Here is a 27,755-nt window from a genome sequence, read left to right as displayed (position 1 = left end):
CCAGGTAAGAATGATAGTTTCCTTTCCCAAAGGATGCTAGTGAACCAGATGGATTTTTCCCAGCAATCAACAATAGATTCAGATTCTTAATTCCATCATCTGTTGTGGCAGGATTTGAATATTATCTGAGTATCTGGCTTAACAATCCAGCTATAATGTCTCCAAATGTGAGGTTTACCTATTCTCTTCAGTGCTGAAAATGCATTGCTGAAAAAGCGCAGCAGGTCAGGCAGCATCCAAGGAACAGGAGAATCGCGTTTCTGGCATGAGCCCTTCTTCTGGAATGAGGATAGTGTGCCAAACGGGCTAAGATAAAAGGTAGGGAGGAGGAACTTGGGGGAGGAGCGTTGGAAATGCGATAGGTGGAAGGAGGTTAAGGTGAGAGCGATAGGCCAGAGTGGGGGTGGGGGCAGAGAAGTCAGGAAGAAGATTGCAGGTTAGCAAGGTGGTGCTGAGTTCAAGGTTGGGACTGAGACAAGGTGGGAGGAGGGGAAATGAGGAAACTGGAGAAATCGGAGGGTTCCTCCAACCATTTTAACCTACTGCGAATCCTCTTGCGTAGGAACCCTCCAACTACAAGGGATGAACTCAGATTTCTCCAGTTTCCTCATTTCCCCTCCCCCCACCTTGTCTCAGTCCCAACCCTCGAACTCAGCACCACCTTCCTAACCTCTCCGCCCCATCCCCACTCCAGCCTATCACCCTCACCTTAACCTCCTTCCACCTCTCACATTTCCAACGCCCCTCCCCCAAGTCCCTCCTCCCTACCTTTTATCTTAGTCTGCTTGGCACACTCTCCTCATTCCTGAAGGGCTCATGCCCGAAACGTCGATTCTCCTGTTCCTTGGATGCTGCCTGACCTGCTGCGCTTTTCCAGCAACACATTTCAGCTCTGATCTCCAGCATCTGCAGTCCTCACTTTCTTCTATTCTCTTCAGTGTAAAAGTGATCAATGGACAAAATAATGGTCAGTGCATCAGAAAGTTTCACATGTGGTTTCAGAAATTCCCAGAATTAGATTAGATTACTTACAGTGTGGAAACAGTTCCTTCGGCCCAACAAGTCCACCCGAACCTCCGAAGAGCAACCCACCCAGACCCATTACCCTGCATTTACACCTTCACCTAACACTATGGGCAATTTAGCATGACCAATTCACCTAACCAGCACATCTTTGGACTGTGGGAGGAAACCGGAGCACCCGCAGGAAACCCATGCGGACACGGGGAGAATGTGCAAACTCCACATAGACAGTTGCCCAAGGCAGGAATTGAAACCGGGTCTCTGGTGCTGTGAGGCAGCAGTGCCACCCAATACTTTGTAATTATATGTCACTTTAGCTGAAAAAAAGTCAAGGCCCCCTAACCCTTCCCCAGGTCCCCATTCATTCTTATTATTTATATTCCCTGTTTAATGTTGTAGTGTTTTTCCTTATTCTGCATAATGATCATTAAAATAATAATGTTTGGAAGTTTAAAATCTTGTTGATTTGTTTGCGTACCTGATTGAACAGAATGAGAAATAATTTGCACCTTTGGAGCCAATTGTTTGAACACTAACCTCCACTCACTCCAATGAAACTATATATTTTTAAAATAAATAATTGCCCTGCCACAACACAAGATTGTTAATCTATCCTCAATATGTCATAAATATAGTTGGTTCGGGAATAGTTTCTTTGCTTCTTAATGGATAAACCCTTAAGCTTCATTGTCCATTATGAGTGATCCACTCATATTTATTTTTCATGTAGTGAACACTTTCCATTTACATTTTATTAGTTTGCAAATCTCCATTGGCAATACTCAAGCTAATTGCCCCAAATTTCTCTTTTCTTCACTATTTTAATTAGTGAATTATTCCATTTTAAAATGAATAAGCTGTTGCTTTAGATGATTTAGATTACAGCAACAGATTGAATCTATGTTCTTTTAATGGTGGCTACAAGAATATTGTACCTTACATCTTCCTGGCCTCCAGGTTGGGAAGGCAGCCACTTTGGGTTGTAGTACATTAAGCTGCTTAACCAACTGTTAATTTACCATCTAAGTGCATTAACTGTTGGAGAGTTGAGAAGGTTACCATGAACTTTCCCATCCTCAACTTAATTGCTGAGGTGGCACAAAGGAAGTGGGTATATCACATAGTGGTCTACGTCTTTAAGACTTAATGTTTTTGAAAGTCATTTCTAAACATTTGTTGGCCTTTCCAAAGTTAAAAATCACACAACACCAGGTTATAGTCCAACAGATTTATTTGAAAGTACAAGCTTTTGAAGCACTACTCCTTCGTCAGATAGCTAGTGGGGCAGGATCATAAGACAAAGAATTTATAATAAAAAATCAAAGTGCCATACACTGATGAGATGTATTGAACAAACCTAGATTGCTGTTAAGAATAAGGATGCAGGTTTCAATTGATTACTATGTAAATCCCAGGACTTCTTTCAAGTCACAGTCTCAAGATAACTTAAGTTTTTATCAGTTGTATGAAGGAGGTGAAAGAGAGAAATTCTGGGTAAAAAAAAAAGAAGCCAAGTTCAATGTTGAGGCAAAAAAGAACGTTTTGCAGCAAGTGGCAGATTATCTCAGTCCCCTTTCTTTTACTTGATGTTTGTTGAAGTGAATGAGTTGCTTATTGAGTGCAATAAACTTTTGTCTTGTTTGACAATATAGGCCACTATTCCCATAAGAGGTCACTGTATCATGTCTGGTAGGAAGTTCCAATCAGGTTGAAATTTGTTCACACCTAAAAATATAATGTTTGTGCTCTTCTGTCAATATTATAACGATGCAGCGGAAAAAGCTAAAAGGCAAATGCTGGCCTTATTTAAGGAATGCTACACAGAGTTTCAGAGTTAGTAGCCCAGATCAACATTTTTTCCTTTAACCCTCCTCCCTTCCCCGTATGCCACTGCAGAGATTCATTAATTGCAGTTGCATTTGTAGGCTGTGAATATGTACAACCATGTGTATTTTTTTACTTCATCCTGGGAAGATCTGATTGCTATGTTGCCTGATGGTATTTAGCTCTATCTCATTGTTCTCTCTCTCTGACCTTCCACTGCAATTGTCAGACAGTGTGTCTGGCATTTATTTCGGAATTATTTGAAAAAAGTTTCCCAATTAAACATTGGGGTAATTGAAGTGGACTCTTTCCCACCTGTATTTCTCCTTGGTTGCTTTAGAACATAGAACATAGAAAAATACAGCGCAGTACAGGCCCTTCGGCCCTCGATGTTGCGCCGACCGAAGCCTACCTAACCTACACTAGCCCAATAACCTCCATATGCTTGTCCAATGCCCGCTTAAATGACCATAAAGAGGGAGTGTCCACCACTGCTACTGGCAGGGCATTCCATGAACTCACAACCCGCTGAGTAAAAAATCTACCCCTAACATCTGTCCTATACCTACCACCCCTTAATTTAAAGCGGTGTCCCCTAGTAACAGCTGACTCCATACGCGGAAAAAGGTTCTCACTGTCAACCCTATCTAAACCCCTAATCATCTTGTACACCTCTATCAAATCTCCCCTAAACCTTGTTTTCTCCAATGAGAAAAGCCCCAAGTGCCTCAGCCTTTCCTCATACGATCTTCCTACCATGCCAGGCAACATCCTGGTAAACCTCCTCTGCACTCGTTCCAATGCCTCCACATCCTTCCTATAGTATGGCGACCAAAACTGCACACAATACTCCAGATGAGGCCGCACCAGAGTCTTATACAACTGCAACATGACCTCAGGACTCCGGAACTCAATTCCTCTACCAATAAAGCCCAGTACACCATATGCCTTCTTCACAGCACTATTTACCTGGGTGGCAACTTTCAAAGATCTGTGTATATGGACACCAAGATCCCTCTGCTCATCCACACTACCAAGTAGTCTACCATTAGCCCAGTAATCTATCTTCTTGTTACTCCTACCAAAGTGAATGACTTCACACTTATCTACATTGAATTCCATTTGCCACCTTACTGCCCAGCTCTGCAACTTATCTATATCCCGCTGTAACCTGCCACATCCTTCTTCGCTGTCCACAACTCCACCGACTTTCGTATCATCCGCAAACTTGCTCACCCAGCCTTCAAGCCCCTCCTCCAGGTCATTTATAAAAATGACAAACAGCAATGGTCCCAAAACAGATCCTTGTGGAATACCGCTAGTAATTGCGCTCCAAGATGAACCGATACCATCAACTACTACCCTCTGTCTCCTTCCAGCCAGCCAATTCCTAATCCAAACCTCTAATGCACCCTCAATGCCATACCTCAGTAGTTTTTGCATCAGCCTGCCATGGGGTACTTTATCGAACGCCTTGCTAAAATCCATGTACACCACATCTACTGCTTTACCCTCGTCCACTTCCTTGGTCACCTTCTCAAAGAATTCAATAAGGTTTGTGAGGCACGACCTGCCCTTCACAAAACCATGCTGACTATCCTTGATCACCTTATTCCTATCCAGGATGTTCATAAATCCTATCCCTTTCAATTCTCTCTAAGACTTTGCCCACAACAGAAGTGAGACTCACTGGCCTATAGTTACTCGGGCTATCCCTGCTCCCCTTCTTGAACAAGGGGACCACATTTGCTATCCTCCAGTCTTCTGGCACTATTCCCGTAGACAACGTCAACATTAAAATCAAGGCCAATGGCTCCACTATCTCCTCCCTAGCTTCCCAGAGGATCCTAGGATAAATGCCATCAGGCCCAGGGGCCTAATCTATTTTCACCCTTTCCAGTATTCCCCAGACCTCTTCCCTATGTACCTCAAGGCCATCCATTCTAATCACTTGTGACTCAATATTCACATCAGCAACAATGTCCTGTTCCTGAGTGAATACTGACGAAAAGTATTGATTTAGTGTCTCACCAATCTCCTCCGCCTCCACACACAACTTCCCACTACTATCCTTGACCGGACCGATACCTACCCTAGTCATCCTTTTATTCCTGACATACCTATAGAAAGCCTTTGGGTTTTCCCTAATCCTACCAACTAAGGACTTTTCATGTCCCCTTCTCGCTCCTCTTAGCTCTCTCTTTCGATCCTTCCTGGCTACCTTATAACTCTCAATCGCCCCAACTGAACCTTCACGCCTCATCTTTACATAGGCCGCCCTCTTCCCTTTCACAAGGGATTCCAATTCCTTATTAAACCACGGCTCCCTCACAAGACCCTTTCCTCCCTGCCTGACTGGTGCATACTTATCAAGGACACCCATTAGCTGTTCCTTGAACAATCTCCACATATCATTTGTGTTCTTCCCTTGAAGCTTATTTTTCCAATCCACGCATCCTAAGTCATGCCTCACCACATCATAATTTCCCTGCCCCCAGCTATAAATGTTGCCCTGCAGAGCATACTTATCCCTCTTTCTGAACTGAATTCTGGCATTGAAACTCTTATGGTCTTCAATTACTTTTCATCCCTAACACTGACAATTTTCGCCTCAATAATATGACAATTTTCATGTTTGATCAGTCCATCTGGTTTGAAATGCTCATGCATGCATGTTACCTCCAGTTCAGTATTCTCATACTCTTTTCGTCAGCTTCGTGTCTTCTACCATCCATAAATATAAACAGATCCAAGTCTCTTCTGTTTATATTCTAACTCCACCAAATTCTATTCATTCGTTATTCCTTTGCTTCTAGGCCTACATTAACTACAAATCAAAACCTCCATTTGATATTCTCAACTTTATGCTTCAATTCTTCCAGCACCTTGTTTCTGTTTATCTTTGTAACTGCTTACAACTCGACAACTCTCAAAGCACTGTGAGTTCTTCAAACAATGGCCTCCAGTGAATGCTCCACTTCTTTTACCCAATCATGGGTGATCATGTCTACAACTTTCTAGGTTTTAAGTTATGGAAATGCCTCCAAACTTTCTTTCATCTCGCTCTTCCTTTACAACACTTGTAAATCTTACCTTTGATCCAGGTTTTGCTCACATATCTTTATGTCTGTTCTGGTTGATGTCAATTTTTAAATCTGCTGTGCACTGCTTGAGAACTTTAACAATTTTCAAAAAACTAAATAAATAAAACTTCTTGTTGTTTAGTGATGATGGTTGCCCCCTGAAATGGCCTAGCAAGCGATTCAGCTGTACCAGTCACTACAAGGTCTCAAAGAAATGAAACTGGACAATTGTCTGGTATCGATCTAGGCACTGGCAAAGACAACAGCAGAACTGGCTCTGTTGTCCCTGCAAAGCCCTTCTCACTAACTCTGGGGGTTAGTCCCAAAATTGGGAGAGCTGCATAAGCAGCAAGTGATAGAGCTGAGTGATCCCACAACCAATACATCAGGTCTAAGTTCTGCAGTCGTACCACATCCAGTCGTGAATGGTGATGGACAATTAAACAACTAAATGGAGGAGGCGGCTCCACAAATATTCCCATCTTCAATGATGACAGAGCCCAGCACATCAGTGCAAAAGGTAAGGCTGAAGCTTTCGCAGCAATTTCAGCCAGAGTGTCAAATGGATGATCCATCTTGGCCTCCGCCAGTGGTCCCCAACCTTCGAGATACTAGTCTTCAGCTAATTCAATTCACTCCCCATGTGATGTCAAGAAATGGTTGGAGACATTGGATACTGCAAAGGCTGCAGGCCCTGACAAAATTCCAACAATAGTACTGAAGACTTGTGCCCCAGATCATGCTGCTCTGCTCCCATGCTGTTACAGTACAGTTACAACACTGGTATCTACCTGACAATGTGGAAAATTTCCCCAAGTATGTCGTATACATAAAAAGCAAGACAAATCCATCCCGGCTAATGACCACCCCATCAATCTACACTCAAATGATTAATAACTTGATGGAAGGTGTCATCAACAGTGTTATCAGCAGCACCTGCTCAGTGACACCCAGTTTGGATTCCACCAGGACCACTCAGCTCTGAACCTCATTACAGCCTTTGTCAAACATGGACAAAAGAGCTGAATTCCAGATGTGAGGTGCAAGTGACAGCCCTTGGCATCAAGGATCCCTTGCAAAACTGGAATCAATAGGTACCGGGGCAAACTCTCCAGTGATTAGAGTCATACCTGACACATAGGAAGACTGCAGTGGTTGATGGAGGTCAGCTCCAGGACATCTCTGCAGGGGTTTCTCAGGGTAGTGTCTTCAGCCCAACCATTTTCAGCTGCTTCATCAATGGCCTTCCCTCCATCATAAGGTCAGAAGTGGGGATGTTGGCCAATGACTGCACAATGTTCAGCACCATTCAGGGCTCCTCAGACACTGAAGCAGTCTATGCTGAAATGCCACAAGATCTGGACAATATCCAGGCTTAAGCTGACAAATGGCAAGAAACATTTGTGCCACACAAATGTAAGGCTCTGACCACCATGAATAAGAAACAATCTAACCACAGTCCCTTGGCATTTAGTGGTGTTACCATCACGGAAACCCCCACTATCAACATCTGGAGGGTTATCATTGACCAGAAACTGTACTGGACTCACCACATAAACACAGTGGCTACATGAGCAGGTCAGAAGCTAAGAATACTGCGGTAAGTAACTAACGTCCTTACTTTTCAAAGCCTGTCCACCATCTACAAGACACGAGCCAGGAATCGAAAAGTTGGGACACTGGAAAAAATACAGCAGGTCAGACAGCAGACAAGGAGCAGGACAATCAACATTTTGGGCATAACCTCTTCTTCAGGAATTCCACACTTTTTGACTCTGACTCTCCAGCATCTGCAGAACTCACTTTCCACAAGTCAGGAGGGTGATGGAATACTCCCCACTTGCCTGGATGAGTGCACCTCCAACAACACTCAAGAAACTTGCCACCATCCAGGACAAAGCAACTCATTTGATTGACACTACATCCACAAGAATCCACTCCTTCCATCACGGATACTCAGTAGCAGCAGTGTGTACTATCTCCAAGATGTACTGCACAAATTCACCAAAACTCCTCAGATGGCACCTTCCAAACCCATGAGCATTTCCATCTAGAAGAACAAGGACAGCAGATACATGGGAACACCACCATATTCAAGTCCTCCTCCAAGCCAGTCACCATCCTGACTTGGAAACGTAGTGCTGTTCCTTCATTGTCACTGGGTCAAAAGCCTGGAATTCCTTCCCTAATGGCACTGAGAGTCAACCCACAGCAGATGGACTGTAGCGGTAAAAGAAGACACCTCATCACCACATTTTCAAGGGCAAATAAGGACGGGCAATAAAACATTGGCCAGCCAGAGACGCCATCCCACAAACGAATAAAATAAAAAAAGGTTGAGAAACCAGCATGATTATCTGTCTTCACTCAGTTATGCAAATGCATTCTTGCAGAAAATCTTAACATTATTTCATCTGAAATTTCTTAATTCAACACTAAGAGGAAGATGGCAATTTAAACCAAAGAAACACAATGAAAAAATCTTGTGTTGTTCACAGGAGCTGGAATAAAGGTGGCAGGCAAATTTAATTAAGCAGGAGCCCAAAATGCAGGATCCTGGCAATAGGATTTGCTATTACGTTCCTGGAACCATAAAGTTGGGTTGAGTTTCTTGATGGCAAACATCATGAAGTCTATTTGCATGTATCTGAATTTGCCAATTTGCCAAGTCACCAGAAGTTCCCCTTCCAAAATTAATTTCCCTGTGAATGAACAATGCATGCATTCAGACACCTTATTTATGCTTTCAAATTTAGAAATCTGCAGAAAGTTACAGAACAGAGGGATTTGGGAATCCTTGTTCATGAATCACAAAGTATATAAACTTAGCTCAGGAGTTCAGTGGTCTTCATTTTGTTGGCAGCAGTTGAAGTAGGAGGAGCGGCAGTGAGGACCACAGGCCCGATGGGAAGGTAAATTTAAAGTATAAAAATTTACCTCGTGCACAGGCAGAGTGAACACTGAGCAGGAGCAGATATGGGACTGCTGGGTAAGTGAGGCTTTATATTTGAGCCAAAAGTGTGGTGCTGGCAAAGCATAGCAGGTCAGGCAGCATCCGAGGAGGAGGAGAATCAATGTTTCAAGTATAAGCCCTTTAGATTAGATTAGATTACTTACAGTATGGAAACAGGCCCTCTGGCCCAACAAGTCCACACCGCCCCGCCGAAGCGTAACCCACCCATACCCCTACATCTACATCTACATCTACCCCTTACCTAACACTACGGGCAATTTAGCATGGCCAATTCACCTGACCTGCACATCTTTGGACTGTGGGAGGAAACCGGAGCACCCAGAGGAAACCCACGCAGACACGGGGAGAACGTGCAAACTCCACACAGTCAGTCCCTGAGGCGGGAATTGAACCCGGGTCTCCGGCGCTGCGAGGCAGCAGTGCTAACCACTGTGCCACCGTGCCGCCCCTTCATCAGGAATATTCATAATTGGGCGGTTGCTTTACCCAAAACATTATCAGGTAGTGTCTCCCACCCATCCTCCTCCTTTAGAGTCATAGAGGTGTACAGGATGGAAACACACCCTTCGGTCCAACCTGTCCACACTGACCAGATATCCCAACCCAATCTAGTCCCACCTGCCAGATCCCAGCCCATATCTCTCCAAACCCTTCCCATTCATATACCCGTCCAAATGCCTGTTAAATGTTGCAATTGTACCAGCCTCCACCACATTCTCTGGCAGCTTATTCCATACACATACCACCCCCTGCATGAAAAAGTTGCCCCTTAGGTCTCTTTTATATCTTTCCCCTCTCATCCTAAACCTATGCCCTCGAGTTCTGGACTCCCCAGTCCCAGGAAAAAGACTTTGTCTATTTATCCTATTCTTGCCCCTCATTATTTTGTAAACCTCTATAAGGTCACCCCTCAGCCTCTGATGCTCCAGGGAAAACAGCCCCAGCCTGTTGAGCCTCTCCCTATAGCTCAAATCCTCCAACCCTGGCAACATTTGCTTTCCTTATGAAACATTACACTGCATTGTAATGTTGTATGTTCCATAAGAAAAGCAAATGTTATATTGGCCTTTATTTCAACAAGAATAGAACATTAACTAGAAAGATTTTGCTAAACCTGTACAAGGCACGAGTTAGACCATGCTGGAATACGGTGAACAGTTTTGGGCCCCTTTTAAGAAAGGTATACAGGCATTGAATGTGGAGAAGGTTCATTCGGCTAATGCGAGGTGTGAAGGGAACCTCTTCATAGAAGATAGTGAGTAGATTTAGCCTATATTCATTGGGATTTAACAGAATGAGAGGTGACCTTATTTAAACATGTATGATTTGTAAATGACTTGACAATTTGTTGCGAAAATGTTACTTCCTTTTCTGGAAGAGTCTTGGACCAGAGGACAGTCTCAGAATAAGGGATCACACATTTAAAACAGAGATGAAGATGACTATTTTCTCTGACAGTAATTAGTATGTGGAATTCTTTATTGCAAAGAGCTGTTGAGAGTGGGTTATTAAGTATATTGAAGACTGGGATAGACTGTTTTTCAATCAGTAATGGAATCATGGATAATGGTGTGAGGTGGGGAGGTGGGAAAGTGGAGTTGAGAAGTATCATATCAGCCATGATTTCATAGAATGGCAGAACAGCATTGATGGGATGAACAGCCTTTTCTCTATTCTTTTATGGGATGTGGGCATCACTGGCTGACCAGCATTTATTGCCTGTCCATAGTTGCCCTTGAGAAGGTGATGGTGAGCTGCCTTCTTGAACCACTGCAGTTCACCTGTTGTGGGTTTACCCACAGTGCCATTAGGGAAGGAATTCCAGGATTTTGAACCAGTGACAGTCAAGAAACCATGATTGCGAGTGGCTTGGAAGGGAACTTGAAGGCGGTAGTGTTCCCATGTATCTGCTGCCCTGTCCTTCTAGATGGAAATGGTCATGGGTTTGGAAGGTGCTATCTGAGGATCCTTGGTGAATTTATGCAGTGCATCTTGGAGGTAGTAAACACTGCTGCTACTGAGCATTTGTGGTGGAAGGAATGGATGGTTGTGGATGTAGTGCCAATCAAGTGGGCTGCTTAGTTCTGGATGGTGTCAAGCTTCTTGAGTAATGTTGGAGTTGCAGTCATGTAGGCAAGTGGAGAGTATTTCAACATGCTCCTGACTTGTGCCTTGTACATGGTGCTACTTGACCCAAAACATTAACTCTTACTTCTTTCCACAGATGCTTCCAGACATGCTGAGCTTTTCAAGCAATTTCTGTTTCTGTTTGAAATGGTTGCCAGGCTTGGGGAGTCAGGAGGTGAGTTACTTTGCACAGTATTCCTAGAATCTGACCTGCATTTGTAGTCACTTTGTTTACGTGGTAGTCCAGTTGACCTTCTGGTCAATGATAACCCTTATGATGTTGATAGTGGAGTATTCAGTAATGGTAACACCATTGAATGTCAAGGGGATGTGGTTAGCTTGTCTCTTAATAGCAATGGTCATAGCCTGAAGTTGTGTGGCAAGAAAGTTACTTGCCACTTGTCAGCCCAAGCCTGGATATTGTCCAGATCTTGTTGCCTTTGAACACACACTGCTTCTGTATCTGAGGAGATATGAATTTGGCTGAACATTGTTCGCCACCGATTGCACATTCCCACTTCTAATCTTAAGGTGGAGGTAAGGTCATTGATGAAACAGCTGTTTGGGCCTGAGAAACCCCTGCAGAGCTGTACTGGAGCGGAGATGACTGACCAACAACCACAACTACTTCCCTAGTGCCAGATAAGGCTCCAGCCACCAGAGAGTTTGCCCATGATACACATTGATGCTACATTCAGTAGAATGCAGTCTTGATGTCAAGGGCTGTCACTCTCACTTTATCTCTGGAAGTCAAGTCTTTTGTCTTTTTGTCTTTTGTCCATGTTTGAACCAAGACTGTAATGAAGTCAGGAGCTGAGTGGCCCTGGTGGAACCCAAAGTAGGCTCCACTGAGCAGTCACGAAGCCTACTTCTGCTCCTCTATCTTATGCTCTTATCAGTAGTAATAGGTGAGGTGCTACTCTGTTAACTTTGGGGTCACTGCTTTGCCTGCTTTGAGGAGTGTTCATCTGTGGCTCCTGCATAGAACTTCCAAAATGTATCACCTCACATTTGACCAGATTAAACTTCATTTTAAACTTTATAAACCTGCCAATTCTCTGCCCAAGTCTCCAGCTTAGCTATACCTTGCTGTATCCTCTGGCAATTCCCCTTACTCTCTGCAGATCCCCTAGTCATTGTGTTGTCCACAAACATACCACTCAGACCATCTACATTGTAATATATATAAATGATTTGGCAGACAAACAATAGGGGTCCCAGCACTGATCCCTGCATAACACTACTGGTCATAGATCTCCAGCCAGAAAAGTACCCCATCACGATGAGTCAGACTCTGAGCCTGGGTGGGAGCTGAGCGTGCAGGCAGACACTTGGAAAAATTGCAACAGAATGAGCACAGGCTGATTTGCAAGCTGAATGCCAGAGTGATGCAGGGAAAAAAAGAAGTGGATGGGCTGAGTTGTGGGCTGAATCATGGAATGACTGCAGCAGAACGATCACAGGCCGAGTCCTGGAATAACAGCAGCAGAGCGAGCATTGGTCAGGGCAGAGTCCTGGAGCAATGCCAGCAGATCGATCACAGACCAGGGTGGGGTTCTGGAGCATCAGCAGATCAATCACGGACCAGTGCAGAGTCCTGCAGCAGCAGCAGATCAATCACAGAGCAGGGCCGAGTCCTGCAGCAATGGCAGTACATCTAACACTAACCAAGGCCAAGTGCTGGAGCAATGGCAGCAAACCGATCACAGATCAGGGCATGGTCCTGGAGTATTGGCAGATCGGTCACAGACCAGGGCCAAGTCCTGGAGCAACGGCAGCAGATCGAACACAGACCAGGGCAGAATCCTGGAGCAATGGGCGCAGATCGATAATAGACCAGGGTCAAGTCCTGGAGCAATGGAAGCAGATCGATCACTGACCCGGGCCAAGTCCTGGAGCAACAGCAGGAGATCGATCACAGAGCAGGACCGAGTCCTGTACAAGTGGCAGCAGATCGATCACAGCCAAGGCAGAGTCTGGGAGCAACAGCAGCAGATCAATCACAGACCAGGGCCAAGTCCTGGAGCAACAACAGGAGATCGAACACAGACCAGGGCCGTGTTCTGGACTAATGGCAGCAGATCGATCACAGACCAGGGCTGTGTTCTGGAGCAAAGGCAGCAGATCGAAGACGGACCTGGGCAGAGTCCTGGAGCAACAACAGCAGATCAATCACAGGCCAAGGATGCATCCTGAAGTATTAGCAGCAGATTGATCATGGGCCATAGACGAGCTCAGAGAACAATGGAAGCAGATTGATCATTGACCACAACCAAGTCCTGGAGCAATACAGCAGATCAATCACAGACCAGGGTTGCGTTCTGGAGCAATATCAGCAGATCGAAGATGGACCTGGGCTGAGTCCTGGATCGATGGTTGCAGATTGATCATAGACCAGGGTCGAATCCTGGAGCAATGGCAGCAGATCAATCACGGACCAGGGCTGCGTTCTGGAGCAGCGGCAGCAGATCAATCACAGACCAGGGCCGAGCTCTGGACCAATGCCATCAGATCGAACACAGGCCAGGGCCATGTCCGGGAGTAATGGTAGCAGATTGATCACAGACCAGGGCCATGTCCGGGAGCAATGGAAGCACATCAATCACAGACCAGGGCCGTATCCTGGAGCAAAGGCAGCAGATCAAAGACGGACCTAGGCCGAATCCTGGTGCAATGGCAGTAGATTGAAGATGGACCCGGGCTGAATCCTGGAGCAATGGCAGCAAATCGATCACAGACCAGGGCCGAATCCTGGAGCAAAGGCAGCAGATCGATCACGGACCAGGGCAGAGTCCTGGGGCAACAACAGCAGATCGATCACAGACTAGGTCCGTGTTCTGGACCAATGGCAGATCGATCACGGATCAGGGCCATGTCATAGACCAACAGCAGCAGATCGATCAAAGAGCAGGGCCGTGTTCTGGAGCAATACCAGCAGATCGATCACAGACCAGTGCCGAGTTCTGGACCAATGGCGGCAGATCAATTACACACTAGGGCCAAGTTCTGGAGCAATACCAGCAGATCAATCAGACCATGGCCGAGTCCTGGAGCAATGGCAGCAGATCGATCTCAGACCAGCGCCGTGTCCTGGAGCAAAGGCAGCAGATTGAAGACAGACCTGGGCCGAGTCCTGGAGCAACAGCATCTGATCAATCAGGGGCCAAGGCCGCATCTTGAAGCATTAGCAGCAAATTGATCATGGGCCATAGACGAGGTCAGAGAGCAACGGAAGCAGATCAATCACTGACCAGGGCCAAGTTCTGGAGCAATACCAGCAGATCGATCACAGACCAGGGCCGAATCCTGAAGTAATGGCAGCAAATCGATCACAGACCAGGGCAGTGTCCTGGACCAATGGCAGCAGATCGAAGACGGACCTGGGCTAAAGCCTGGATCGATGGTTGCAGATCAATCATAGACCAGGGCCGAATCCTGGAGTAATGGCAGTAGATCAATCACAGACCAGGGCCAAGTTCTGGAGCAATGGCTGCAGATCGATCACGGACCAGGGCCGTGACCTGGCAGAGTCTGGTCTGAGATCGATCTGCTGCCATTACTCCAGGACTTGGTTGTGGTCTGATCGATCTGCTGCTGTTGCTCCAGGACTCCGCCCTGGTCTGTGATCAATCTGCTGCCATTGCTCCAGGATTCGGCCAGGATCTGTGATCAATCTGTTGTCATTGCTGGAGCAGTGTCCTGGAGCAATGGCAGTAAATGTAACATGGACCAGGGTCGAGTCCTGGAGCAATGGCAGCAGATCGATTGGGGCCAAGGCAGTGTCCTGGAATATTAGCAGCAGATTGATCACGGGCTATGCACGTGTCCGGGAGCAATGGAAGCAGATCGATCACAGAGCAAGGCTGTGTCCTGGAGCAAGGGCAGCAGATCGAACACGGACCAGGGCCAAATCCTGGAGCAAAGGCGGCAGATCAATCACAGAGTAGGGCTGAGTCCTCGAGCAACAGTAGCCGATCAGTAACAGAGCAGGGCTGAGCCCTGGACTAATGGCAACAGATCGATCACAGAGCAGCGCCTGGTTCTGGAGCAACAACAGCAGATCGACCACAGGCCTGAGCCGGGTCCTGGAGCAATGGTAGCAGATCGATTATGGACCTAGGCCCAGTCCTAGAGCTACAGCAGATCAAGCACAGACCCGGACCAAGCCCGGGAGCAATGGCAGCAGATCGATCACAGACCACAACCAAGTCCTGGAGCAATGGCAGATCAATCAGGGGAGAAAGTGAGGACTGCAGATGCTGGAGATTAGAGCTGAAAATGTGTTGTTGGAAAAGCGCAGCAGGTAAGGCAGCATTCAAGGAAGAGGAGAATCGACGTTTCGGGCATAAGCCCTTCTTCCTGAAGAAGGGCTTATGCCCAAAACGTCGATTCTTCTGTTCCTTGGATGCTGCCTTACCTGCTGCGCTTTTCCAGCAACACATTTTCAGATCAATCAGGGGCCAAGGTCACGTCCTGGAACATTTGCAGCAGATCGATTATGGACCTTGGCCGAGTCCTGGAGCTACAGCAGCAGATCAAGCACAGACCCAGACCAAGTCCTGGACCAATGGCAGCAGATCGATCACAGACCAGGGCTGAGTCCTGAAACAACAGCAGCAGGTTGATCACAGACCAGGGCCAAGTCCTGCAGCAAGGGCAGCAGATCGATCACGGACTAGGGCAGAGTCCTTGAGCTACAGCAGCAGATCAAGCACAGACCCGGGCCAAGTCCTAGACCAATGGCAGCAGATTGATTACAGAACAGGGCCAAGTCCTGGAGCAAGGGCAGCAGATCAATCACGGACCAGGGGTGAGTCCTGGACTAATATCAACAGATTGATCACAGACCAGGGTTGAGTCCTGGTGCAAAGGCAGTAGATCGATCACAGACTAGGGTCGAGTCCTGGAGCAATAGCAGCAGAGAGAGCATGAGCCAGGGCTGAGTCGTGGAATAATGGGCTGAAGTAGACCAATTTAATATAATCCTTCATAATATCTGATGCTTTTGTTATGAAGCCAGAATCACTGTTTAAAAAGGTAAATAGATAAAAAGGAACACTGTCCCTAGCGGGTTATAAGAAATGATCAGATAGATACACTTTGTTTTTTAAAGACTATCCATCACAACATGGGTGCTGGGGAAAAAATAAGCACTACCGCAGTTAGGCAGTAATGTGGGGGTAAAAGAAAGTAATTATTAAAAAAGTAAACAGGAGCGTAATTTGAATAAAGATTCGTGCACCTTGAGTCTTTCACTGTGTCTCACACCTGCACACACACAACATGGGTGCTTGGGGAACAAAAACAAGACTATCCGTAAGGCAACTGCTTTTTTAATTCCATGATAATTTAATTTTAAAATAGTTAATACTTTATTAGGTCATAGATTACCTTATTTATTTGTTTGGCTGAGTGATGTGAATTTAGTATCGCAAAATTTGCAGATGACTCAAAAATAGGAAGTCAAGTAGTAAAGGTGACATATCGAGCCTGCAATGAATATGGACAGGTTAAGTGAGGATATAAAAATTTGGCAGATGCAATATAAATGTGAGGAAATATAATGTCACTGCAATTTTCAGGATGAATAGAGGAGCTGCATATTATCTAAATGGAGAAAGATTGTAGGAAGCTATAGAATGGAATGATTTGGGAGTCCTCGTCCATGAATCCAAGTTCAGTACGTAATAGGGAAGACAAATGGACTATTGGCCTTTATTTCAAAGGGAATGGAATATAAAAATAGTGAGGTCTTGCTAAAACTATACAAGGCACTACTCAGGCCACAGCTGAAACATTATGGACAGTTTTAGTTCCCTTATTTAAAGGAAAGATATAGTGGCATTGGAGGCAGTCCTGAGAAAGTTCATTAGTGGGGAGGGATAGTCTTCTGAGGAAAGATTGAGTAGTTTGGGCTTGCACTCATTAGAGCATATAAGAATGAAAGGAGATATTGTGAAAATATATTTCTTATGAGACTTGGCAGAATAAATAAAGAGAGGTTGTTTTCCCTTGAGAGTCGGACATGGCTCAACTAACACAAAGGTAATGAGTTTTTTTTCTCTCAAGTGGTAGTCAATTTGTCCATAATTCTTCACTGCAGAAGGCTGTTGTGTCTGGATTATTAATTATATTCCAGGCAGGAAAAAAAAAAGAGATTCCTAATCACAAAAGGAATCAAGGGTTATAGTGAGGAAGTTAGAAAGCCACAAAAGGGATCAATTCCATGTTTTACCCTCCCTTTCAAGGCATACTGAGGACTCAAGGGTTAAATGTTCCACAGCAAAAGAGACACACTGCAGCATCAATTGGAAGCCTCTTACAATATAGACAGAACATCTCAGTAGGGGGGAGGCTGACTGTATCCCAGAAAAGGAGTCCAGTGGAGACACACATGTGGATTCCTCTGTAGCCTCAAACAGAGGTATTTGTCCTTCCCAGACAAATCCCCCATTGAGAACAGGCAAAACCCATCTGTTTTAATCTCTTCCTACCAACACATAGTCATGAAGAATACGATAATCAGTCCCTATAATCCATTCACAACTTATTATAGGACATCGATGTTCATTGGGTTTTGTAAATTCATAATTACCTATCTTAAGCTATGTAATGACAATCGACCATGTGACTGATAAATCTTTCGTTTAATCCCTATAAAAAATACTGTCTTTGTGTGTAGGGCAGAGATTCGTGGAGAAGTGTTATCACAAGTAGACACATGACTACTTCTGGGGCCAATAAAGCATTTACCATTGTACAGAAACTTGTATATTTTGTTTCACAAATCCAGACGACACATCAACATTTGTTGCCGTGACTCAGACCTCAACATTGGAACGTCTCACTAGGCTGAGTAAGTGACACAAAAGTCTGAATCGAATGGAACAGAGTGGTAAGGACGTCCCAGGGTATTTTACCTCAGACTGCTCCTGGTGTTCAGCCTGACAGACAATCTGTCCCTTACCCAGTGGAACTGGTACCTTGAAGAGTTGAATGAACCACCTGGACCCAGTTTGTAAGGTAGGAAATTTTGTCAGATTGCTGAATTGCTGCGGAATGACATTGGCTACTCTGTATTGTTCCTGTACGAAAAAGATTAGAATTGGGGACCCCAGTTGGGAAAGTGTTCATCACTACCTGACAGATTTGGTTTAGGGAGCTGCCTCTTTCAGGCAGCTGGTGGAAATTAATATATAAAGGAAAGAGGGCAGAGTTGGTAAATTTCTTACTCTTCAGTATTGATACGGTCGGTAGAAATTGTTTATAGCACAGCAAGGAGTCTTAAGGTAAAATGGGACAGTCCCTCTATTTAGTTGGGAAGGGGGACAATCTGTGAGAAAATACCTTATCAGGAAAATGGTTATAGGGGTTGTAGACCACTCTGAGAATTTTTATATACAAATTAAGGAATATCCTGTTTGAAGTTTTGAGTGTTTGTGATGGTATGTGTGGTGAAAGCTTTCATTTGAATGGTGAATTGATTCCTCAACTAGGACTTGGCACTTTTTAATTGCAATCGCATTAAAACAATTGACCAGGGTGGCAGTGTTTAGTCCTGTCTGTGTGGGTGTTGTGTTGTTTGTTCTTGTTTCTTGTTTGTTCGCTTACAGAATGCCGGGCTGAACTCTAAAATGCCAGAGAAAGGCTACCCCCGGGGACAAGTAAACCTTGTCTTACTGAGAAAGGTGGCCAAGCATCAGTCTGCCATCTCATGGAGGACACAGGAGCGTTCTGTTGCAAGAGCAAGGTGGGAGGAGAGGAAATATAGAGGGTAGGTGCAGAGACCCTTTGTGGGAGGGATTAATGCGATCCAATGGCTGGATGCATTTGGGAAGGTGCTTGGGGGCCATCAGTCCCCTAAAATTAAAGAGATCACAGACAGTATCCTGAGGGCTCTTTCGGGAGGTCCTTCCACCACCCCGTTGCCCTCTTCCCCTCAGTACCCCGCCTTCCCCCTCAACATTACCATCAGTGCTGAGCATTCTGACCCTCGGGTGGACGAGATCACTGCTTTGGCCACTCCCGGCCACACGGGGGAAGCTGTTACAATTCTCAATACTGGGATACAAGTTACTCATGTCAGTACTCAACAGGGTCCTAGTGTCCGGATGGAAAGTGTTGGTGATGTGTGAAGCTTATCTGCTCATTCCTTAACGAAAATATCTAACCTAACATTGAGGAAAATCACCTCAGACTTTAACATTTATTCGTTAACTGGAGGAATTCCAGTGAACTTTATAGTTTAATTTTTAAAATTGTAAAAGAGAGTGTAAAGATGGAGTTGGATATACCAGATCAACAATATTGTTTTCAGAAAATGATACTGGTTGAATTGAATCTTTGTTTCAGACTCATTTACCTCCACTTAATTTTAAGACTGCTGCATCTCCTTTGTCAGTATGGAGTGCCATTTGTAGCTTTACTCGATGTCAATTTCCCTTCCTCACTGAGAACTGAAGTATCAGTTCAACTTATCTTGCAAAAAAAAATCATGTAACAAAGGTTAAGATGCTGTTGTAAATATCGGTGTCTTTGGGTTAGTCATTATTTGTGCATATGAGGCATTTTGACAAGACTTTTATTAATGTTGCCGTAGTCATTTCACAGCCTAGGACATTATAAATGAACAATGGCTGATCAGAACTGCTCGAGAAAAAAAAAACAAATTGGGGATTGAAATTGAAAGACTAGAACCAGGTAATTATAATGGAGTTCAGAGTTGGAAACTGCACATTCTAAATTATAGCACTGGATTTTGATTAAATGAATTTCCAGTATATATTTAATACTGTTAAAAAAACTCCTGATTTGGTCAGCTGAGTGGGATAAGCATGTAATTGAACAAGCCTGCTACATTTACACGTTCAGTATCCATCACTAGGCAGATTTGAATCATTTGTTTGACTTTGAAATCTATTTGTTTGTTGTTATTATTTCACAGTGCGATGTACATAGAACATAGAACAATACAGCACAGAACAGGCCCTTTGGCCCATGATGTTGTGCCGAACATTTGTCCTAGCTCAAGCACCTATCCATGTACTATCCATTTGCCACTTAAAGGTCACCAATGATTCTGACTCTGCCACTCCCACAGGCAGCACATTCCATGCCCCCACCACTCTCTGGGTAAAGAACCTACCCCTGACATCCCCCCATACCTTCCACCCTTCACCTTAAATTTATGTCCCCGGGGGGAAAAAAGTCTCTGACTGTCTACTCTATCTATTCCCCTGATCATCTTATAAACCTCTATCAAGTCACCCCTCATCCTTCTCCGTTCCAATGAGAAAAGGGCTAGCACTCTCAACCTATCCTAGTACGACCTATTCTCCATTCCAGCAACATCCTGGTAAATCTCCTCTGCACCCTCTCCAAAGCTTCCACATCTTTCCTAAAATGAGGCGAGCAGAACTGCACACAGTACTCCAAATGTGGCCTTACCAAGGTTCTATACAGCTGCAACATCACCTCACAACTCTTGAATTCAATCCCTCTGCTAATGAACGCTAATACACCATAGGCCTCCTTACAAACTCTATCCACCTGAGTGGCAACTTTCAAAGATTTATGAACATAGGTCCCAAGATCCCTCTGCTCCTCCACCTTCCTAAGCACCCTACCATTAACCCTGTATTCCGCATTCTTATTTGTCCTTCCAAAATGGACAACCTCACACTTGACAGGATTGAACTCCATCTGCCACTCCTCAGCCCAGCTCTGCATCATATCCAAGTCCCTTTGCAACTGACAACAACCCTCCTCACTATCCACAACTCCACCAAGCTTCGTATCGTCTGCAAATTTACTGACCCACCCTTCGAATCCCTCTTCCAAGTCATTAATAAAAATTACAAAACAGCAGAGGACCCAGAACTGATCCCTGCAGAACTCCACTTGTAACTGGGCTCCAGGCTGAATATTTACCATCTACCACCACTCTCTGACTTCGACCGGTTAGCCAGTTTTCTATCCAACTGGCCAAATTTCCCACTATCCCATGCCTCCTGACTTTCCGCATAAGCCTACCATGAGGAACATTATCAAATGCCTTACTAAAATCCATGTACACTACATCCACTGCTCTACCCTCATCCACATGCTTGGTCACCTCCTCGAAGAATTCAACAAGACTGGTAAGGCAAGACCTACCCCTCACAAATCCGTGCTGGCTGTCCCTAATCAAGCAGTGTCTTTCCAGATACTCGTAAATCCTATCCCTCAGTACCCTTTCCATTACTTTGCCTACCACCAAAGTAAGACTAACTGGCCTGTAATTCCTGGGGTTATCCCTATTCCCTTTTTTGAACAGGGGCACAACATTCACCACTCTCCAGTCCCCTGGCACCACCCCCATTGACAGTGAAGATGAAAAGATCATTGCCAATGGTTCTGCAATTTCCTCTCTTGCTTCCCACATAATCCTAGGATATATCCTGTCAGGCCCAGAGGACTTGTCTATCCTCGGGTTTTTCAAAATGCCGAACACATCTTCCTTCCTAACAAGTATCTCTTTTAGCTTACCAGTCCGTTTCATACTCTCCTCTTCAACAATATGGTCCCTCTCATTTGTAAGTACTGAAGAAAAGTACTCATTCAAGACCTCTCCTATCTCTTCCAACTCAATGCACAGTCTCCCACTACTGTCCTTGATCGGACCTACCCTCGTTCTCATCATTCTCATGTTTCTTACATACTCATAAAAGGCCTTGGGGGTAATCCTTGATCCTACCCACCAATGATTTTTCATGCCCTCTCTTAGCTCTCCTAATCCCTTTCTTCAGTTCCCTCCTGGCTATTCAGTGCTATAGCGGGCGCACAGAGAGGGGAACCGGAAGGTAAGCGGAGACCGGTTTAAATTAACGATTTTTTTTTCAGTCTGCGTTTTTTTTTCCAACTAGGAGCGGGAACGCGGAAGTCATCAATAGAGGCTTCTGGGAAGGTAAGAGGTTTGGGTGGAGAAGGAATCAGAGACACTAGATGTCTCCCACCCTCCCTCCTCCTCTAACCTTAAAACAAAAGGTCTCAGTCGGCTGAACAGGTAAGCTACTTAGTGTTCTTGTTTTGGAGACTAAGTGTAGAGTTATGGCAGCGCAGGCAGTGGAATGTTCCTCCTGCAGGATGTTTGAGGTAGGGGTGACCACCGATGCCCCTGCCGACTTCACCTGCAGGAAGTGCAGCCAGCTCCAGCTCCTCACAGACTGCGTTAGAGAACTGAAGCTGGAGTTGGATGAACTGAGAATTATTTGAAAGGGTGATAGATAGAAGCTACAGGGACATAGTTACACCAGAGAACAGAGGTAGCTGGGTAACAGTTAGAGGTGGGAAGGGGAGGAAGCAGGCAGTGCAGGGATCCCCTGTGGTCGTTCCCCTCAACAATAAATATACCGCTTTGGATACTGTTGGGGGGGACTGCCTAGCAGTGACCGGGTCTCTGGCACGAGGTCCGGCTCGGAGGCCCAGAAGGGAAAGGGGGTGAGGAGGAGAGCGCTAGTTACAGGAGACTCTATAGTTAGAGGGACAGAGAGGCGGTTCTGTGGACGTGGGCAAGACTCTCGGATGGTTTGTTGCCTCCCGGGTGCCAGGGTCCGAGACGTCTCAGACCGTGTCTTCAGAATCCTTAAGGGGGAGGGTGTGCAGCCAGAAGTCGTGGTGCACATAGGCACCAATGACATAGGTAGGAAGAGGGATGAGAGGTCATTCAGGAGCTCAGGGAGTTAGGCTGGAAGCTAAAAGCTGGGACGGACAGAGTAGTCATCTCTGGGTTGTTGCTGGTGCCACGTGACAGTGAGGCAAGGAATAGGGAGAGAGTGCAGTTGAACACGTGGCTGCTAGGATGGTGTAGGAGGGAGAACTTCAGGTATTTGGACAACTGGACTGCATTCTGGGGAAGGTGAGACCTGTTCAAGCAGGACGGGTTGCACCTGAACCAGAAGGGCACCAATATCCTGGGAGGTAGGTCTGCTAGCATTCTTCGGTGGGATGGGGGAGGGGGTGGGGGGGTTTAAACTAATTTGGCAGGGGGAGGGGATCCGGACTTGTAGTCCAGCAAGCAGGCTAGCTGTTTGTTAGGATATCCAAGAATGTAGGGAGGCTGTGGAGAAGGTAGCACTGACAGGGAATATTTGTGGACACAGATGGGCTCAAGTGTGTATACTTCAATGCAAGGAATATCTGAAATAAGGTGGGTGAACTTAAGGTGTGGATCGGTACTTGGGACTACGATGTTGTGGCCATCACAGAAATGTGGATAGAAGAGGGACAGGAATGGTTGTTGGAGGCTCCTGGTTACAGATGTTTCAGTAAGATTAGGGGTGGGGGGGGGGGGCGGTGGTGGTAAAAAAAGGAGGGGGAGGGTGGCGTTACTAATTAGAAATGGTATAACGGCAGCAGAGAGGCAGTTCGAGGGGGATCTGCCTTTGGAGGTAGTATGGGCTGAAGTCAGAAATAGGAAAGGAGCAGTCACCTGGTTAGGTGTTTACTATAGGCCCCCCAATAGCATCAGAGATGTGGAGAAACAGATTTGGAAACAAATTTTGGAAAAGGTGCAGAAGCCACAGGGTAGTAGTCATGGGCGATTTCAACTTCCCAAATATGGATTGGAAGCTCTTTAGATTAAGTAGATTGGTCGGGGCGGTGTTTGTGCAGAATGTCCAGGAAGCTTTTCTAACTCAGAGGGGAGGCCATATTGGATTTGGTACTTGGTAACGAACCGGGACAAGTGATGGGCTTGTTAGTGGGTGAACATTTTGGTGATGGTGACCACAATTCTGTGACCTTCACCTTGGTTATGGAGAGAGATAGGTGCGTGCAACAGGGCAGGTTTTACAATTGGGGGGGGATAAAGGGTAAATACGATGCTGCAAGATAGGATCTGAGGAGCATAGGCTGTCAGGGAAGGATGTCGTTGAAATGTGGAACTTCAAGGAACAGATATGACGTGTCCTTGATATGTATGTACCTGTCAGGCAGGAAAGAGATGGTCGTGTGAGGGAACCTTGGTTGATAAGGGAGGTTGGAGCTGAAAATGCGTTGCTGATCCCCAACATCTGCAGTCCTCACTTTCTCCTGACAAGGGAGGTTGAATGTTTTGTAAGGAGGAAGAAGGAGGCTTACTTAAGGTTGAGGAAACAAGGTTCAGACAGAGGGATACAGGATAGTCACTTGTTCAGTTTCCATTTTTCACTAAGTATGCTTAGAACATAGAATATTATAGCGCAGTACAGGCCCTTCAGCCCTCAATGTTGCACCGCCCTGTCATACTCATCTGAAGCCCATCCCACCTACACTATTCCATGTATGTACATATGCCTGTCCAATGACGACTTAAATACACTTAAACTTGGCGTATCTACTACCGTTGCAGGCAAAGCATTCCATACACTTACTACTCTGAGTAAAGAAACTACGTCTGACATCTGTCTTATACCTACCTCCTCTCACTTTAAAGTAGTGTCCCCTCGTGTTTGCCGTCCCCATACTTGGAAAAAGTCTCTCCCTGTCCACCCTATCTAACCCTCTGATTTTCTTGTACGTCTCTATTAAGTCACCTCTCAACCTTCTTCTCTCTAACGAGAACAGCGTCAAGGCCCTCAGCCTTTCCTCGCAAGACATTCCTTCCATACCAAGCAACATCCTAGTAAATCTCCTCTGCACCCTTTCCAAAGCTTCCACATCCTCCTTATAATGTGGTGACCAGAACTGTACACAATACTCCAAGTGTGGCCGGCCCAGAGCTTTGTACAGCTGCAGCATAACCTCTTAGTTTCAGAACTCAATCCCTCTATTAATAAAGGCCAAAACACTGTATGCCTTAACAACCTTGTCAATCTGGGTAGCAACTTTCAGGGATCTGTGTCCATGGACACCGATATCTCTCTGCTCATCTGCACTCCCATTAGCCCAGTACTTTGCATTCCGATTACTCCATCCAAAGTGTATCACCTCACACTTGTCCACATTAAACTCCATTTGCCACCTCTCAGCCCAGCTCTGCATCCTATCGATGTCTCTCTGCAACCTTCCACATCCTTCATCACTACCCACAACTCCACCAACCTTAGTGTCGTCCGCAAATCTACTAACCCACCCTTCTAAGCCCTCATCCCAGGTCATTTATAAAAATGATGAACAGCAGTGGACCCAATACTGACCCTTGCAGTACGCCGCTATTAACTGGACACCAAGATGAACATGTTCCATGAGCTACAACCCTCTGTTTTCTTTCAACAAGCCAATTACTGATCCAAGCTGCTGTGTCTCCCACAATCCCATTCCTCTGCATTTTGTATAATAGCCTACTGGGGGAACCTTAGCGAACACCTTGCTGAAATCCATATACATCACATCAACCGGTTTACTCTCATCTACCTGTTTGGTCACTGTCAAAAAACTCAATAAGATTTGTTAGGCACTACCTACCCTTCACAAAACCATACTGACTGTCCCTGATCAGATTATTCTTTTCTAGATGGTTATAAATCCTATCTCTTATAACCTTTTCCAACACTTTACCAACAACTGAAGTGAGACTCACTGGTCTGTAATTACCAGGGTTGTCTCTACTACCCTTTTTGAACAAGGGAACCACATTTGCTATCCTCCAGTCCTCAGGCACTATTCCTGTAGGTGCTGATTTGAAGATCAATGCCAAAGGCTCGGCAATCTCTTCCCTTGCTTCCCAGAGAATCCTAGGATAGATTCCATCCGGCCCAGGGGACTTGTCTATTTTCACACTCTGCAGTATTTCTAATACCTCTTCCTTGTGAACCTCAATCTCTTCTAGTCTAGATGCAAGTATCTCTGTATCTTCGTTGCCAACATTTCCATTTTCTATAGTAAACACTGTTGAAAAATATTTATTTAGTGCTTCCCCTATCTCCTCTGACTCCACACACAACTTCCCACTATTATCCTTGATTGGCCCTAATTTAACTCTTGTCATTCTTTTATTCTTGACAAACCTATGGAAAGCCTTAGGGTTAACCCTGATCCTATCAGCCAACAACTTCTCATGTCTCCTCCTGGCTCTTCTGAGCTCTCTTTTTAGGTCTTTCCTGACTTCCTTGTAACCCTCAAGCGCCCTAACTGAGTTTTCACATTTTGTCCAAACACAAGCCCCCTTCTTCTTCTTGACCAGGGATTCCACTCCCTTAGTAAACCACGGCTCACGCGTCCTATATCTTCCTCCCTGTCTGACAGGTACATAGTTAGAGGACACACAGGAGCTTTTCCTTGAATAAGCTCCACATTTTTAATGTGCTCATCCCCTGCAGTTTCCTTCCACATTCTATGCTTCCTAAATCTTTCCTAATTGAATCGTAATTTCCCTTTCCCCAGCTGTAACTCTTGCTCGGTGGAGTACACCTATCCCTTTCCATCACTAAAGATTAGATTACATTACAGTGTGGAAACAGGCCCTTCGGCCCAACAAGTTCACACCTACCCGCTGAAGCGCAACCCACCCCATACCCCTACATTTACCCCTTACCTAACCCTACGGGCAATTTAGCATGGCCAATTCACCTGACCTGCACATCTTTAGACTGTGGGAGGAAACCAGAGCACCTGGAGGAAACCCACGCAGACACAGGGAGAATGTGCAAACTCCACACAGTCAGTCGCCTGAGGAATTGTGATCACTGTCTCCAAAGTGCTCACCTGCTTCCAAATCTAACACCTGGCCAGGCTTATTACCCAGTACCAAATCTAAAGTGGCTTCGCCCCTTGTAGGCCTGTCTACATACTGTGTCAGGAAGCCCTCCTGCACACACTGGACAAAAACTAACCCATCTGTAGTACTTGTACTGTAGTGATCCCAGTCAATATTTGGATAGTTGAAGTCCCCCATGACAATTACTCTGACTCTTTCACTCCTATCGAGAATCATCTTTGCTATCATTTCCTCTACATCTCTGGGACTATTTGGAGGCCTATAGAAAACTCACAGAATGGGGACTTCTCCTTTCCTGTTTCTAACCTCAGCCCATACTACCTAAGTTAATGAGATCCAAACATCCTTTCTACAACTGTAATATTATGCAATATTTTAAAGCAATTTGTACTATCCTGAACTGCATTATCACAGTTAGTTAATTAATTAATTGTCAAGGCTTTATACCTTTCCACATTGTCAGTGATTTGTGTCACTGCCTCGTGGTGACTTTAAAGCATGCTGCATTGATTAATGTTCAATAGATGACAAAAATTATGGCAGTATGAGGAAACATACTTGGCATAGCAAGTGAGGAACTGTTAAGGGAAAGTGAGACTGTGTGTTCCTCATGCAAAGCGCTGTCACTGAAACAAGTGGTTGAATAACTTTCTGTGCAGTAGCCACTTATTTTTACTCGATAAGCTTGCCCTGGAATAGGACAAATCTAATTGATGGGGTTCTTTACACTACTATTTCTGAACAATATGGAGGCAATACTTCTGAGATGTTGAAATTGGATGTATTAACAAGATGTTTTAAAAAAAAAGGAATAGGAGAAACAGCATAAAGAAGCTAAAGCTGAATAAGATAAACAAGAGGGGCTAAAGCTACAAAGCTGTAGAGAGAACCTAAACACTTCTCAGGATCCCGAGCTCAGGTCTGACATACCAACCCTCTGAGGGGGGAGGGAATGATACTGAGGTAGAGGGGGAATGGGATGTTACCCTAGAGCACCGGTGCCTCCCATTGAGCCACTTATGAGTCTATCCTCGCTGCTGTACCCAAG

At 45.3% G+C, this 27,755-nt stretch overlaps 1 protein-coding gene across 7 annotated transcripts in view; it reads right to left on the bottom strand.

The window, feature by feature from the left end:
• The window catches only part of amotl1 (angiomotin like 1), a 237,087-nt gene that overhangs the window by 174,098 nt on the left and 35,234 nt on the right, over nt 1–27,755 (bottom strand). The gene's annotated exons all lie outside the window — the stretch shown is intronic.

The sequence above is a fragment of the Chiloscyllium punctatum genome, chromosome 9, assembly GCF_047496795.1.
Source record: "Chiloscyllium punctatum isolate Juve2018m chromosome 9, sChiPun1.3, whole genome shotgun sequence".
NCBI lineage: Eukaryota > Metazoa > Chordata > Chondrichthyes > Orectolobiformes > Hemiscylliidae > Chiloscyllium > Chiloscyllium punctatum.
This window is presented reverse-complemented; position numbering and strand designations above follow the sequence as displayed.